The sequence below is a fragment of the Macaca nemestrina genome, chromosome 18 (genome assembly GCF_043159975.1).
Source record: "Macaca nemestrina isolate mMacNem1 chromosome 18, mMacNem.hap1, whole genome shotgun sequence".
Taxonomy (NCBI): Eukaryota; Metazoa; Chordata; class Mammalia; order Primates; family Cercopithecidae; genus Macaca; species Macaca nemestrina.
In genome coordinates this window covers 81817480-81831065 of record NC_092142.1, presented here as the reverse complement: position 1 = coordinate 81831065, position 13586 = coordinate 81817480, and the positions used below count along the sequence as shown (strand labels likewise).

Sequence of the window (13586 nt, the reverse complement as noted above, 5' to 3'; positions counted from 1 at the left end):
ACTCCCTCCTCACACACTTGACTCAAAAGTGGCTACTCCAAGGACCTCTTCCTCCAGTTGGAAACAGAAAATGAATGTGAGGCAACACTGGTGTTGTCATGGCTTTGGCCTCACCATGAACTTTCTGTTATAGTTTACAAAAAAAGAAGAAAATAATTGCAGGCATGGACTGTTTTGCTTTTCTCTTCTCAAAGAAAAATACACAACTGGCCCTTGTTAGTAATGGAGAAATGAATGGACTGACAGTCTGGATATTTTACAGATGGGTCAAGGCTCAGATTCAAGTTACAGTGTGACTTGGGAGAATTCACTATATCTCCCTAAACAGTAGCTTTCAATCCATACAGTAAAGGGATTATGATTAAACAGGGGCTTGTGGAGCCCTTGGGGTGCTCTGGAAGTCTTCTGGAGCCTAGTGAGGGGCAAAGAGGAGGGGACAGCAGGGGGTCACTGTGGGCCACCCCATCCTCCTGCAAACATATCACCTAAGCTTTGGTTTCTGTTCTTTTCTTTCCTTTGCTGAGACTAAATTTCCATTTAAAGAAAGGGTTCCACTGAACTAGGCAATCATCAGATCCCACTTCTGTTCTGAAATTCTATATTCCAAAATAACTTACGAAGTAGACCTTGAATAAGAGGCCAGTTAAACTAGAGTAAGGGATCTTGGTAGGAAACTTTTAGCGACAGTTTCTGTGGGTTAAATTATGTCTCCCCAAAATTCATATTCATCCAGAACCTCAGAATGCAACCTTATTTGGAAATAAGGTCTTTGCAGATGTGACAAAGTTATGGTCATCTTAGATTAGGGTAGGCTCTAAACTCAAAGACTGGTGTCCTTACAAAAACACATGAGAACACACAGAGAGGCAGAAGAGGAGGTCAGGAGACAACGGAAGCAGAGGTTGGCAAGACGCACCTGCAAGGAATGCCAAGGACTGCTGGGAGCTGCCAGCATCTAGGAAGGGGTGAGGAAGGATCCTTCCCTGGAGCCTTCAGAGGGAGTACAGCCCTGCCCAAACCATGAATATGGAATTCTAACCACTAGAACTGTGAGAAAATACATTTCTGTTGTTTTAAGCCATTTGAGTTAGTGATAATCTGTTACTCCAGCTCTCAGAAACTAATAGAAGAGCCTAATATGCACTAGACAATTTCAGGTGAGTCCCCTCATTAAAATCCTAGCAATGAGAAACCAGCCTTTGTCACAGCTCATTCTCCCCAGTCCATTAGCAAGGAAATATCCTTTTGTGGTTATTATTTTTTTAGGACATGGTAGTAAGAACTCTTACAGTACAAATGGGCTCATGATTGCTTCAAGGGGTTTCCTGCACAAATTGCCAGCGCTTTGATGTAGTAACAAAAGCTGAAAACTCACACCAGAGAAATGGGGACTAAGGGCCAATCATGTGTTAAATGTACCCTCACCATGGCCACTATGGAGATCTGCTAAGCTATAAGCTTAGTGGGGAGATTATTAATCTATCAACCTTCCAATAAAGGGCTCCTGAACATCTGAAAGCCTGAAATGAAATAATGAGACCTGCAGAAACTTCTCCATCTTCGTTAAGAAAAAACAGTGTCAGAGATTCTCTTTCCTTGCTTTTGTGGAGAAGATCTCCAGATAGTTGTATAGGTAGGTAGGTAGGTAGGTAGGTAGATACATATAGACAGATAGAAATATACATGTATACATTTATATACTTATATAAACATACATACACATATGTATTTTTTCAAAATCAGAGTATATCCTATTTAAATATTTTTCTGAAAGAAAAATTTCAACAGAGCCTGGGAAAAGAGAAAAAGGAGAGAAACTTTTGTCACACTGTACAATGCCGTAGCCAGTAGCCACGTGTGGTTATTAAGCATTTGAAATGTGGTTCATCCTAACTGAGACCTGCCACAAGTGCAAAATAAATACACACTGGATTATAATGACTTAGCACAAAAAGGTAAATATGTGAGTAATTTACTATATTGATTATACACTGAAATCACATTTTAGATATGGGTTAAAGTACATTATTAAAATTAATTTTACCTGGTTCTTTTTGCTTTTTTGATGCAGCTACTAGAAAATTTAAACTTACTTGTGTGACTTACATTATATTTGTATGAGACAGTGCTGGTTTAAGGAATATGTGGTTTCTGATACTTTCTATTTAGTCATCATTTTGAATATTTTTGTTTGGGAAATTATCATTTTTCTTAGGCTCTGTTTTTAACTTGCTGAAAAAATTATCTTACACACACACACACACACGTGATTCATGTTATAATACCCAAGTCCTATTTTTCTTTTTATTATGGTAACTTCTTCCTCCTTAAAAACTAGCAGATATATAATTAGTTCATATACATTTTACTCATAAATATCTCATTATATTATAAATTGCTGCGTGACCTTGGCAAGTTGCTTAACCTCTTAACCTCAGTATTATCTCCCATAAAAGAAGTCTATCTAGACAGAGATGATCCATATAATCGTGATTCTCAAGCTCTTTCTCCCATCTAAACACACTGGATGGTTATAGAACTGCTGTCAGCAGCCTTGGCTCATTGTGAATGGCACTGCCTCTGCTTTCCCCCACTTCCCCTGGAGAATCATTGACGTGTCTTTCTCAGACTCAGCAAGATGCTTCTAGGGAAGAGTCCAATTGCAGCAGTTAGAGTCAGAGCCTCTAGAATGTTGAAGAAACCCAGGTTCATTTAGGGAGAAACTGCACTCCATGGGAGAAACCTAGGTTCATTTAGTTCAAATGCTGCACTCTATTCATGGGAAATGGTGGCCCACATGGAGTAATGGTCTGCTAGTCAAGTCACCCAGCTGACCAGAAGCAGAAGGCTGGCTCTGGTAAATACTGACTACCAGTTAAACCCGCTTCATGTAAATTAAAAGTAATGGCAAAAACAGAAATTACTTTTGCACCCACCTAATAGTTTTCCCCCATCTCAATTTGCCACAAAGGGTGAAAAGACAAAGGATTCAGAGCGAGGTGAACCAATGAGGGTGTCTTGGAGAAAACTCAACGTCTCCCAATTTAAGCTAAAAATCATCATATCAATCTCTCTTTAGAGAGAAAATGAGAGACTAAATAGAAAACTACTTGTGATGGATTTGGATGCTGAAACCTTCTGAAGGTTTTCCAAAAAACATTTCTGTTCTGTGCAGAACTGAGGCATTAATGTTAGATCAAGTCATGATTGACAAAAGTTTGTATTTATTACAAAAGATGCCAAGTTATATTTAGGTGTTTTTTTCTTCCTTAAATCTCACACTAATTGCTTGTCACCTTTCAAAATATCATAATTAGCACCATTTAATTTGTGTGCTTAAATATTTTAATAACAGATTATAATTTTAATAGAAAAAAAAGCAATTTGGAAGAGAATCACAAGATTCTATGACTTCCAAAAGAATAGGGAGAGAGAAAAAGAGAGACAGACAAAGAAGCAGATAGACAGACTGGGCTTTAGAGTAGACAGAACTGGGGCCCCATTGTGATTGCCACTTCCTAGCTATAGGCACTTCAGCAATCTGCATCAGCTCTCTCAACCTCAGTGCTCTTATTTAGGAAACATGGACAATAAACTCTACCTTCTTTATTAAGATGCTCTAAGGGGTATTCCAGGCTTGTTACCACAAAGTCCCTAACACATGAGGGATAACATATATGTTCCCTTTTCCTATATACACAGCCCCCTAAGGAAAGGAAAGGAAAAAAAAAAAAAAAACCACCACCAACAACAAAAAAAACCCGTTGGAGTCTGATTCCACGTAGAAAGTTTCCAGGGCAATTGAACTGTGAGAAACATTTTCCAGTTAGCTCAGGGCTACAACACCAGAATAAAACAAAAAGTATCAAAAAGGATGTAAAAAGGGTTCAAGTCCCAAGGGTGAGAGAAAGATAACAGCAGGGTGGGTGGCCAGGAAGGGCCAGAATAAGGAAAAAACTAGGTGGGAAGAATGGCTGAGGATAAAAATTCAGAGACCATGAGCTAGGGCTCCCACTTTATGTGTGAGCAAGTCCACTGTGGGTAGGCAAAGCAAACCAAAGCCCTTCACAGGGTCAAATACCAACCCAGCCTCCAAAGAGGACAGGTGGAGATGGATGGCATAAGCTTCCGGCTCTGAGAAACCCAGCATTCAATAGGTTTGCCATGCAAACTCAACCTAACCAAGGTGCTGAGCCAAATGTTTTTCACTGAGGCATTCATTACTGCTGCTCTTTTGGACACCATGCTTGAATTAGTGTTTCTGTGGGTTATCCTACGAATAAGTCAACAGGCAGAGGCTTGAGGTGGTTTCACTACTTACTGCTCACGTGCTTTAAAGTCTCTGAATCTTGCTCATCTTGTCTTTTTCCATTACCATCTTTATAGAGTTGTTGCAAGGATTCAAGAAAATAATGTAAGACTCAGACAGATTGCCTGAACTACAGAAAGGACTCAACAGTTGATAGCCATGAAGACAAAGATGATGATGTAGATTCCAACTCTTATAGCTTCTCCAAGACCCATCCAATTTGCCCAGACTTCGCCCTTTCCACACTGATGTGTATTTCCAACCTACTGTTGGTAGTTTATATTGGATGAACCTTCTTTCTACCAACCAGACCAAGGCAGACATCTTCTGGCTTTTAAAAGAACATCTGATGGAAAATACAGAAAACAAACATGGAAGGTTTCAATGGGGAAATCTACCATGAATGGCTCAACAGAAGAGACAGAAATGAATGAATGCCGATGTTGTATGGCGTTTCACCAGCAGTAATGAATATGGCACTGACTCATATATAGGTACAGTTGTAGGGGGCCAGCAAAGAAGCACGTGAGAAAAGAGAGGTGGGGAAGGTTAAGAAGCTAAACACATTCCAAGAGAAATGAGTAAATAACTCCCAAGGAAAGAAGGAAAATGAGAATTAATCAGGAGTGTGCTGAGCCGTGGCACTGCCAGGCACAATCACAGGACTTCTTAATTGCTTGTCAAAGACCAATGCATCCTGGCAAAATGATCCTCAACTAATGCTAGGGTTTTTTTGTTGTTGTTGTTGTTTTTTTCTCCTAACCTGGCTTCATTTATCATAATTAGAAAAGGAGTCAAAATTGATTTCTGTTTATTTTATAAGGCAAATCTCCAGAGAACCTTTCTCCCCAGTAGTTATGATAATTTTTACCTTAGATGAGGAATACCCTAAGAAAATAAAGAACTGCTTTATATTGCTTTAGGAGGTTAGGGCATATTTACGCATATCATGAAAAACGGCAGTCTCTTAAGCTTCTACAAATCACCTCACATCTATCAAAGCGAGCCTTTTAGTTCTTTCCTGCTTTAAAATGGGCAAACTGGCCGGGTGCAGTGGCTCACGTCTGTAATACCAGCACTTTGGGAGGCCAAGGCAGGTGGATCATGAGGTCAGGAGGTCGAGACCATCCTGGGTAACATGGTGAAACCCCATCTCTACTAAAAATACAAAAAATTAGCAGGGCACGGTGGCAGGCGCCTGTAGTCCCAGCTACTTGGGAGGCTGAGGCAGGAGAATGGTGTGAACTCAGTAGGCAGAGCTTGCAGTGAGCTGAGATCGTGCCATTGCACTCCAGCCTGGGTGATACAGCGAGACTCATCTCCAAAAAAAAAAAAAAAGGCAAATTAATGGTAGTTTGATATGGGCCAACAGCCCAAGCTTTGAAATGAGACACACTTGTGTTTGAGTCTTAACTCTGCCACATAAATTATGTAACCTTGGACAAGCCACTAACAGAATGCTCAGCTTTATCTCAGAGAAACTGAGGTTGCTAATACCACCCAGATTTTCTGGGAATGATTAGGCATTGTTTGTGTGAAAAGTATCCGCACAGAGAATCTGCTCTACTGATGGAAGTCACGGAAATGGTGCCCTACAAGTTTGATGAAACCCTCACTGGACTTCAGGCTCCATGAGGGCAAGACCTTTGTGTTTTGTTTTGAGTTACATGCAGGCAATTGGCACAGGGCCTGGTATACAGTTCATATCCATTTTATCTATGTAATACATTATACCTAGCACATGCCACAACTCTGTGTTTATCAGTTGTTAATCCATTTAATCCAATCAATATTTGTTGGCTGTCTTTTATTCCTTACTGAAAATATATTGAGCAATTATTATACCCCAAGCAATGTGCCTTTTTCGGGGTGCCCTCTAGAACCTAGAATGCAGAGGGTAGATTCATTCATTCTTTGATCTATCCACTCACACGCTTGTTCACTAAGTATTTCAGTTTTAGCTTTAGATGGCTATCTCAGCTCACTATCTTTGTCAGGTCTCCCAGATGAAAAACAAGGTCAGCTTGCCCTCACCCCTGCACCCTGACTATCCAAGAAACCCAATCATCATCATCATCATCATCACACACACACACACACACACACACACACACACACGCACACAGAGGAAAATACTCTCTATTCCACTAAGGTTTTGTTAATCCGGTAAATCGTATTTGAAGGCCTGCAAGGAGACTCCTAATTTGTGGGCCTCATATTTTCAGAAAATAAGCTGTGATGAGAACAACAAGACAATGTTAGCAGAAGGTCAAAAAACAACCTTTTTCTTCTGTACAGACATTTTTATTCCCCAAACAGATTCTAGGAGATCATGCTCTCTTTCTGGAAGTGTAATCAAGGCAAAAAAAAATCAATATACATTTTGGTCCAACCTTATGAGGGGCATTATTAACTTGATCTCCAAGAACCTAGAAACTTCCCTTGGCATTCTGGGCTCCTGGATTATTCACAGATGAATTTCCTTTATCCATGAAGGCCCCATTCCTGGGATTTAGTGCTTGGGACTTCCCTGCTCCTTTTGGTTTATGCTTAATCCCAACAATTAATTCTGAGCCTCCTGCCTGGGGAAGTTTTTGCCATAGAATTTCTTGGCATTTACCCAGCCAGAAAGGAGGTGATTGATTCTTCCTTCACTCTTCTGCACAAAAGCTAACAGCTGGGCAGAAATATCACCTGCCTTAGCACTGGCCTCTCCCAGGCTCTCCTCTTGACCTATACTCTTGATTTCATTCCTCCCGTCTCCTCGGGGACACTGGTTCATCAATTACTCTGTTTCTCTCTCCGATCTTCAATCACTTCCTCTCTGCTGGTTACTTCACAGCAGCTTACAAACATGTTTAAGGCTTATTTATTCCGGGTAAATGACAAAATAAAAATCCTTCTCTCAATTCTACCCACCTCTGAAGTTATTTCCTATCTCTTGCTTTTTCGAGACAGCTGAGCTTTTTGATAGAATTCATTTACTTTCTGTCTTCTCTGTGTCATCATCCCTGTACTTCCTGAACCAGGCCAAACCGGCTTGTGGCCTTATCAAGTCACTGAAACTCTTGTGCCAAAGATCATTAATAACCAAGTAAAACTCAACTTCAGAGTTTATTTGGCTTGGCCTGTTTGTGATATTTCATTTACACTTGTGCTCATTCACTTATTCACATTCTCTAAGTGTCAAGCACTCAGCTAGACTTGGGCCGAGCATGGGCCTGTTGTCCTGGTTCTTTCTGTCCACCAGTAATAAAGATGTGATCTAAAAGGGCCCAGCAAGAATCACTCTTGGCAGAGGGAATGGCAGTTGCAAAGACACTGGGTGGGAAGGAACATGGCATATTTGGAAAAGTCAAAGTAGCGCCATGTTTCTGGGACATAGAAAGCAAGAGAGAGAGCTGTCGAGATGGGGCAGGGGAGACATGGAGGAGCCAGACCTCATCACCCATACATGTAGATTTCCGGTGTCATTCTGAAAGCTATGGGGAAAACTGGCAATGGCCCTGCCCTCGTAATCACTTGCACACGCTCACCATCCTGAATGCCAGGTGCCAGGAAATCATGGGACTATTACGGACAAATAACAGCAAAGAGAAATTTGACTACTTCTTAATTCCCAGTATGCTGAAGACATAGCGATTCTCTTTCTTTTGTTTGGAGGAGGAGATTGCAGGTTCATGCCCTTGTTGACAAAGGAATGTGTCCACACTAAATGGGCCAATTGAGACAGACATGCAGAGGTGCTTCACTACATAACTATAAATCAGTGTAAAAATGCTTCAATAAACTATAAGGCCAAATCCATGCATACTCCAACACACACACACACACATGCATTCGGGCACCTACACGTGCCACCCACCTGCAGGCATTGCCTCATTTATTTCTGAGTTCCTAAATTAGGGCTTGGGCTAGATAATAAAATAGACAGGATATTTGTTATCATCAAATAAATATGAAACTGAGCTTTAGATAACATAAGGATTCTGAAAGTTAAGTGCCATTTTATGATACATTTCAATTTAGAAGTGCATTGCAGATAAAACATGGCTTTTGCGTAAACCATTGATGTATTGTATTGTTAAGATCAATGAACTATTAAAAGAATAATCTCTTAAACACCAAGAAATTGTCTTCTAGTGTACTCTAGGGACCATGGGTAGATGCATTACACATACTAATTTGACACTGCCCTGATGGTAATTTATATACACTCCAAAATATCCGCCTGACATCACAGACACTTGGTCTTCCTCCTACACACTCAGCTAATGGGAGACCCTGTGGACTGAGCTTGCAGTAAGGGAAGGGACACTGTGCACTCTATTTCTCTAGACAACTGAAGTGGACACTGTGATGGACCCTTCAGATTGTCCTTCAAAAAGGACTTGTCATCCCAGTTGATGAATGTGATCTCAGGGGACAGTCTGAATGCTAGTCCTCTCCGGAATTACCTCAGCTGCAGAGAACTGCCTCATCCAAGGTTTTGGCCCCTCCAGGGCAGCCCATCTCTAAATACTGAGTGAAGTTAAGCATACTCTTTAATAAATAAGCACTTTAATAAATAAAAATGCTAAACTGCAGCTCAGACTCTGTTTCCCAGAAAACACAACCTGAGACAACTTCACTTAGAATTCCAGCCCCAAATAACTGGATGAAGCTTTTGTCTATACTACTCCACCCTTCTGTCATTCACTGGGAATACCATTCCCTGCTTCATCCATCAGGTAAAATCTAATGCCCTCATCAAGTTCCAGGTGAAATCTCCCACCTCTGTAAACATTCCCCACAGCCATTTGCTCCATGCTCTGGGACCTCAGAAACCTCTGGACTTTTAGACTGCTGTCTCTATCATCCATGAGACCAGTGCTATAATTCAAGAGAATTATAATAGGAGGCATGTGTTCTTTTTTTTTTTTTTTTTTGAGACGGAGTCTCGATCTGTTGCCCAAGCTGTAGTACAGTGGCATGATCTCAGCTCACTGCAACCTCTGCCTCCCAGGTTCAAGTAATTCTCCTGTCTCCACCTCCCGAGTAGCCGGAATTATAGGCATATGCCACCACGCCTGGCTAATTTTTGTATTTTTAGTAAAGACAGGGTTTCACGATATTGTCCAAGCTGGTCTCGAACTCCTGATCTCGGGTGATCCACCCACCTCAGCCTCCCAAAGTACTGGGATTGTAGGAATGAGCCACCACACCCAGCCGTGTTCATTTTTAATTGTCTAATGTCACCTTAATAATTATAAAAAGAAATGGGTGGAATTAATTTTAACAATATGTTTTGTTTAATGTTATATGACCAAAAACTATCATTTTAATATGTAATCAATATAAAAACTATTCATGAGATTTAAAAAATTTTCTTTCTTTATTCACTCTTTGAGACCTGGTACACGCTTTATACTCACAACACATCTCAATTTAGACCAAACACATTTCAAGTGCTCAATAGCTCCACGTGGCTTTTACTATATTGGACGGTGCAGACAATAAGCATCAGAGGCCTAAAGATTAAGACTTAGTCCATGGACTGGCACGCAAAGGAGTTCGACAAATGTTTGTCGACGAGTGAATAATGAATAAATGGCCAATGAGAAATGAATGAATAAAGAAATAATCAAGTTACACTCATAAAGGTACATCTTAGTTACTTGGCCTAAGCCTAGGATTCATTGCTATTTCCCTGCCCCTTGCAATTTCAGGATTCTACTCAGCAGGACAGTGTATTTCTCCATGTCTTTATCCACCTTGCATTGGCAATGTACAGCATTAACAGCTAAGGGTATGGGCTTTAAGCATCAACTTTAGAAGACAGAGCTGAGTCAACTAGCAGCTGTTGAGCTTGGTTGGGTAACCTATCTGGAGCTTGCTTAACCTATCTGGAGCCTTATTTTCCTTATCTATAAAATGGGGATGGATAATAGTAGCTCCCAGTGTTGCTGTACAACTAACTGAGACATTGCAGATAAAGGCTCAATGATAAAGTAGCAGAGAGAGCCAAAAGTGAGACGGAAAACCAGGAGGAAGAACCAGTTATAAACATAACATGAAGGAGTAATTCTTTCATTCATTCATTTATTCTTTATTCATTCATTGAACTAATATTTCTTATATATCTCTGTGGTGGCCATGGAAATGCACCTCACAGATCTCTCACTGAAGGTGATCAGCTACCCCAGCTGCTGTGTGCTGAAACTTGTGGCCACATTTCTTGCCAAGGTCATGCTTCCACATGCTGCTCCTGGCCAGTTACTTAGTTCAAAAGTTTTACTAAGGCAAACGCACTCCTGGGAATTTAAACTTTTTTGATGGGCAACCTTGGCTCAAGTACTCTCTGACAGCATTCCCAGAATTCTTTAGAATTGCACAGCAGTCTGGCCAGGTGCTGTGGCTCACGCCTGTAATCCCAGCACTTTGAGAGGCTGAGGCGGGTGGATCACGAGGTCAGGAGATCAAGACCATCCTGGCTAACATGGTGAAACCTCGTCTCTAATAAAAATACAAAAAAAAAAAAAAAAAAATTAGCTGGGCGTGGTGGCAGGTGCCTGTAGTCCCAGGGAGGCTGAGGCAGGAGAATGGCATGAACCTGGGAGGCGGAGGGAGGTTGCAGTGAGCCGAGATGACGCCACTGCCCTCCAGCCTGGGCGAAAGAGGGAGATTCCGTCTCAAAAAAAAAAAAAAGAATTGCACAGCAGTCTGAAATAATTCCACTCAACCTTTTTTTCTTTCTTCTCTCATTTACTGAAGGTCAGACCTGCATCTGGTCTGACAGCTCTTCCAGTCTCCCAGCTCCCACCTCATTTGATCTCCCAGGTACATCCCTTAATAATTTTTTCACACTTTAATCCTGTCCTGGAGCTGGGCACAGTGGCTCACACCTGTAATCCCATCTCTTTGGAAGGCCAAGGCAGGTGGATTGCTTGAGCCCAGGAGTTTGAGACCAGCCTGAACAACATGGTAAAACCCAATCTCTACCAAAAATATATACAAAAATTAGCCAGGCATAGTGGAGCACCCCTGCAGTCCCAGCTTCTCAGGAGAATGAGAGGTGGGAGGATTGCTTGAGTCCAGGAGGCCAAGGTTGCAGCGAGCTGTGATAGCGCCACTGCACTCCAGCCTGGGAGACAGAGCAAGACCCTGTCAAAAAAAACAAAAACAAAAACAAAACTCCTAATCCTACTTCTCAGAAGATTCAAATTATCTCAACCTGCAATATGCCTGGCAGTGTTGTAAGAAGTACAAGGAAAATAAGGCTAGTGCTCACCATGAAGCCTATACTTCTATGGGGAAACAGATAAGATATGAATGAACGAATGAGAGAATGTCAGGTTTGGACATATGATATAGACAACATAAAACAGGGCGATGCCTTATAGTAGGCAGGGAAAGGTTCTTAAAGAGGTAATGTTTGAGCTGAGACCTGAATGACACACTACCCATGCAAAAATTTGCAGGAGGGATAATGCCTGTGAAGGCTTTGAGGCAGCCACAAGCTCAGTGTGTTCAAAGAGCAGAGGGGAGCCCAATCTTGCACTCCTTCGAGGCTCTCCCATGTGCACTGGCTTGACACACTACAAGTTTATACTGGAGGGGCCTTGGAATTTATGTGGACATGTTCAAGCTCCTAAGCACCTCCCTTACAGCTATTTCATTGGCTATACAAATGGTTAATCTAACAGTTTATAATGGACACAACCAAGCAGAAAACACCCCCTTTAAAAAAAAAAAAAAAGGTCGGAGAGAGCTGTCCCTTTGTCCCTTGCCTTGTATGCAATGTTTGTTTCATCGTCTTCCTCACATAATTCAGTGTTTCTATGATGGTGAATGCATGTCATTATACATTTATCCCAACCCATGGAGTGCATAATATTAAGAGTGAACCCTAATACAAAGCATGGAATCTTTGGGTGGTAATTGTGTGTCAATGTGCATTCATCAATCGTAACAAATGCACCACTTGAGAAGAACCAGTGAGTGTGGGCCTTCACTCTTAAAGAGTGAATAAAAGACTAGCAGGAAGTTAGACCAAAGGAGTGGAAAAGGACCAGATGATGAGGGGATGGTGGTGAGTTTGGGTTTGAACCTAAATATGATGAAGGAGGGAGGGTAATAAGCCAGGGAAGGACACAATTGAGTATATGTATGTGTATTTTCTTCTTAATATCCAAAAAAGGTAAATTTTTAGAGACAGAAAGTAGTATTGGTGGATGTCAAGGGCTGGAGGTAGACGAATGCAGAATGGCTGCTTAAAGGGTATGAGCTCTCCTTTTGGGGTGATGAAAATGTTTTGAACTAGGTAGAGGTGGTGGTTGCAGAATACTGTGAATATGCTAAACGCCACTGAATTGTTCACCTTAAAATGAGTGATTTTATGTCATATAAATTTCACCTTGACAGAAAGAAGGGAAACATCATGGCTGATACAATCCAACCTCCTTACCATGGCATAAAAGGCCCCACAAGATCATCCCCCTTCCCTACCTCTGTGTCCCCACCTTTCCCATCGCCCACCTTGTTCACGACTCCCCAGCCTGGCCTTCCTTCTTGGCATTTCTCAGATTCACCCAGGCCTTCACAACAGTCCTGATCTCTGGTTAGAGCACACTCGCACATATTCACATCACTTGTCTCTCATTTTATTTCTATCTCCCTCAAATGCCCCACTGAGAAGACCTGCCATGGCCATGCTAGCTACAGCCTTCCCATTACTTCCTATCCCCTATATTTTATTTTATTTTTTCTTGGATGTTATCGCTACCTGAATTATATTATTGTTTTCTTTTTCTGAGACAGAGTTTTTGCTCTGTTGCCCAGGGTGGAGTGTGGTGGCACGATCTCAGCTCACTGCAACCTCTGCCTCCTGGGTTCAAGCAATTCTTCTGCCTCAGCCTTCCAAGTAGCTGGGATTACAGGTGCACACCACTATGCTTGGCTCAGTTTTGTATTTTTAGTAGAGATGAGGTTTCACTGTGTTGGCCAGGCTGGTCTCAAACTCTCGACTTCAGCTGATCCACCCGCCTTGGCCTCTCAAAGTGCTAGGATTACAGAAGTGAGCCACCACACTTGGCCTATTATTGTCAAGGCACTGTCTTGCCCAGTAAAATGTCAGCTGCCTTGGAGCCTGAATTTTGTTTTCTCCCAACAGGATTAAAGGATGGGAGAACAATCCTTGAATCCTGCCCTGGAGCTGGGCACAGGGGCTCACACCTGTAATTGCATCTCTTGGGAAGGCCAAAGCAGGTGGATTGCTTGAGCCCAGGAGTTTGAAACC

At 41.7% G+C, this 13586-nt stretch overlaps 1 protein-coding gene and 1 long non-coding RNA gene across 3 annotated transcripts in view; one reads left to right on the top strand and one right to left on the bottom strand.

Moving 5' to 3' along the window:
• The window catches only part of LOC105496758 (cadherin 13), a 1175273-nt gene that overhangs the window by 892809 nt on the left and 268878 nt on the right, over positions 1–13586 (bottom strand). The gene's annotated exons all lie outside the window — the stretch shown is intronic.
• Positions 1–13586, top strand: part of LOC139359929 (uncharacterized) — a 64306-nt gene that overhangs the window by 18706 nt on the left and 32014 nt on the right. The window contains exon 3 of the long non-coding RNA XR_011616620.1: positions 10018–10165. This is a non-coding gene — a long non-coding RNA (uncharacterized lncRNA). The remainder of the gene's footprint in view (positions 1–10017; positions 10166–13586) is intronic.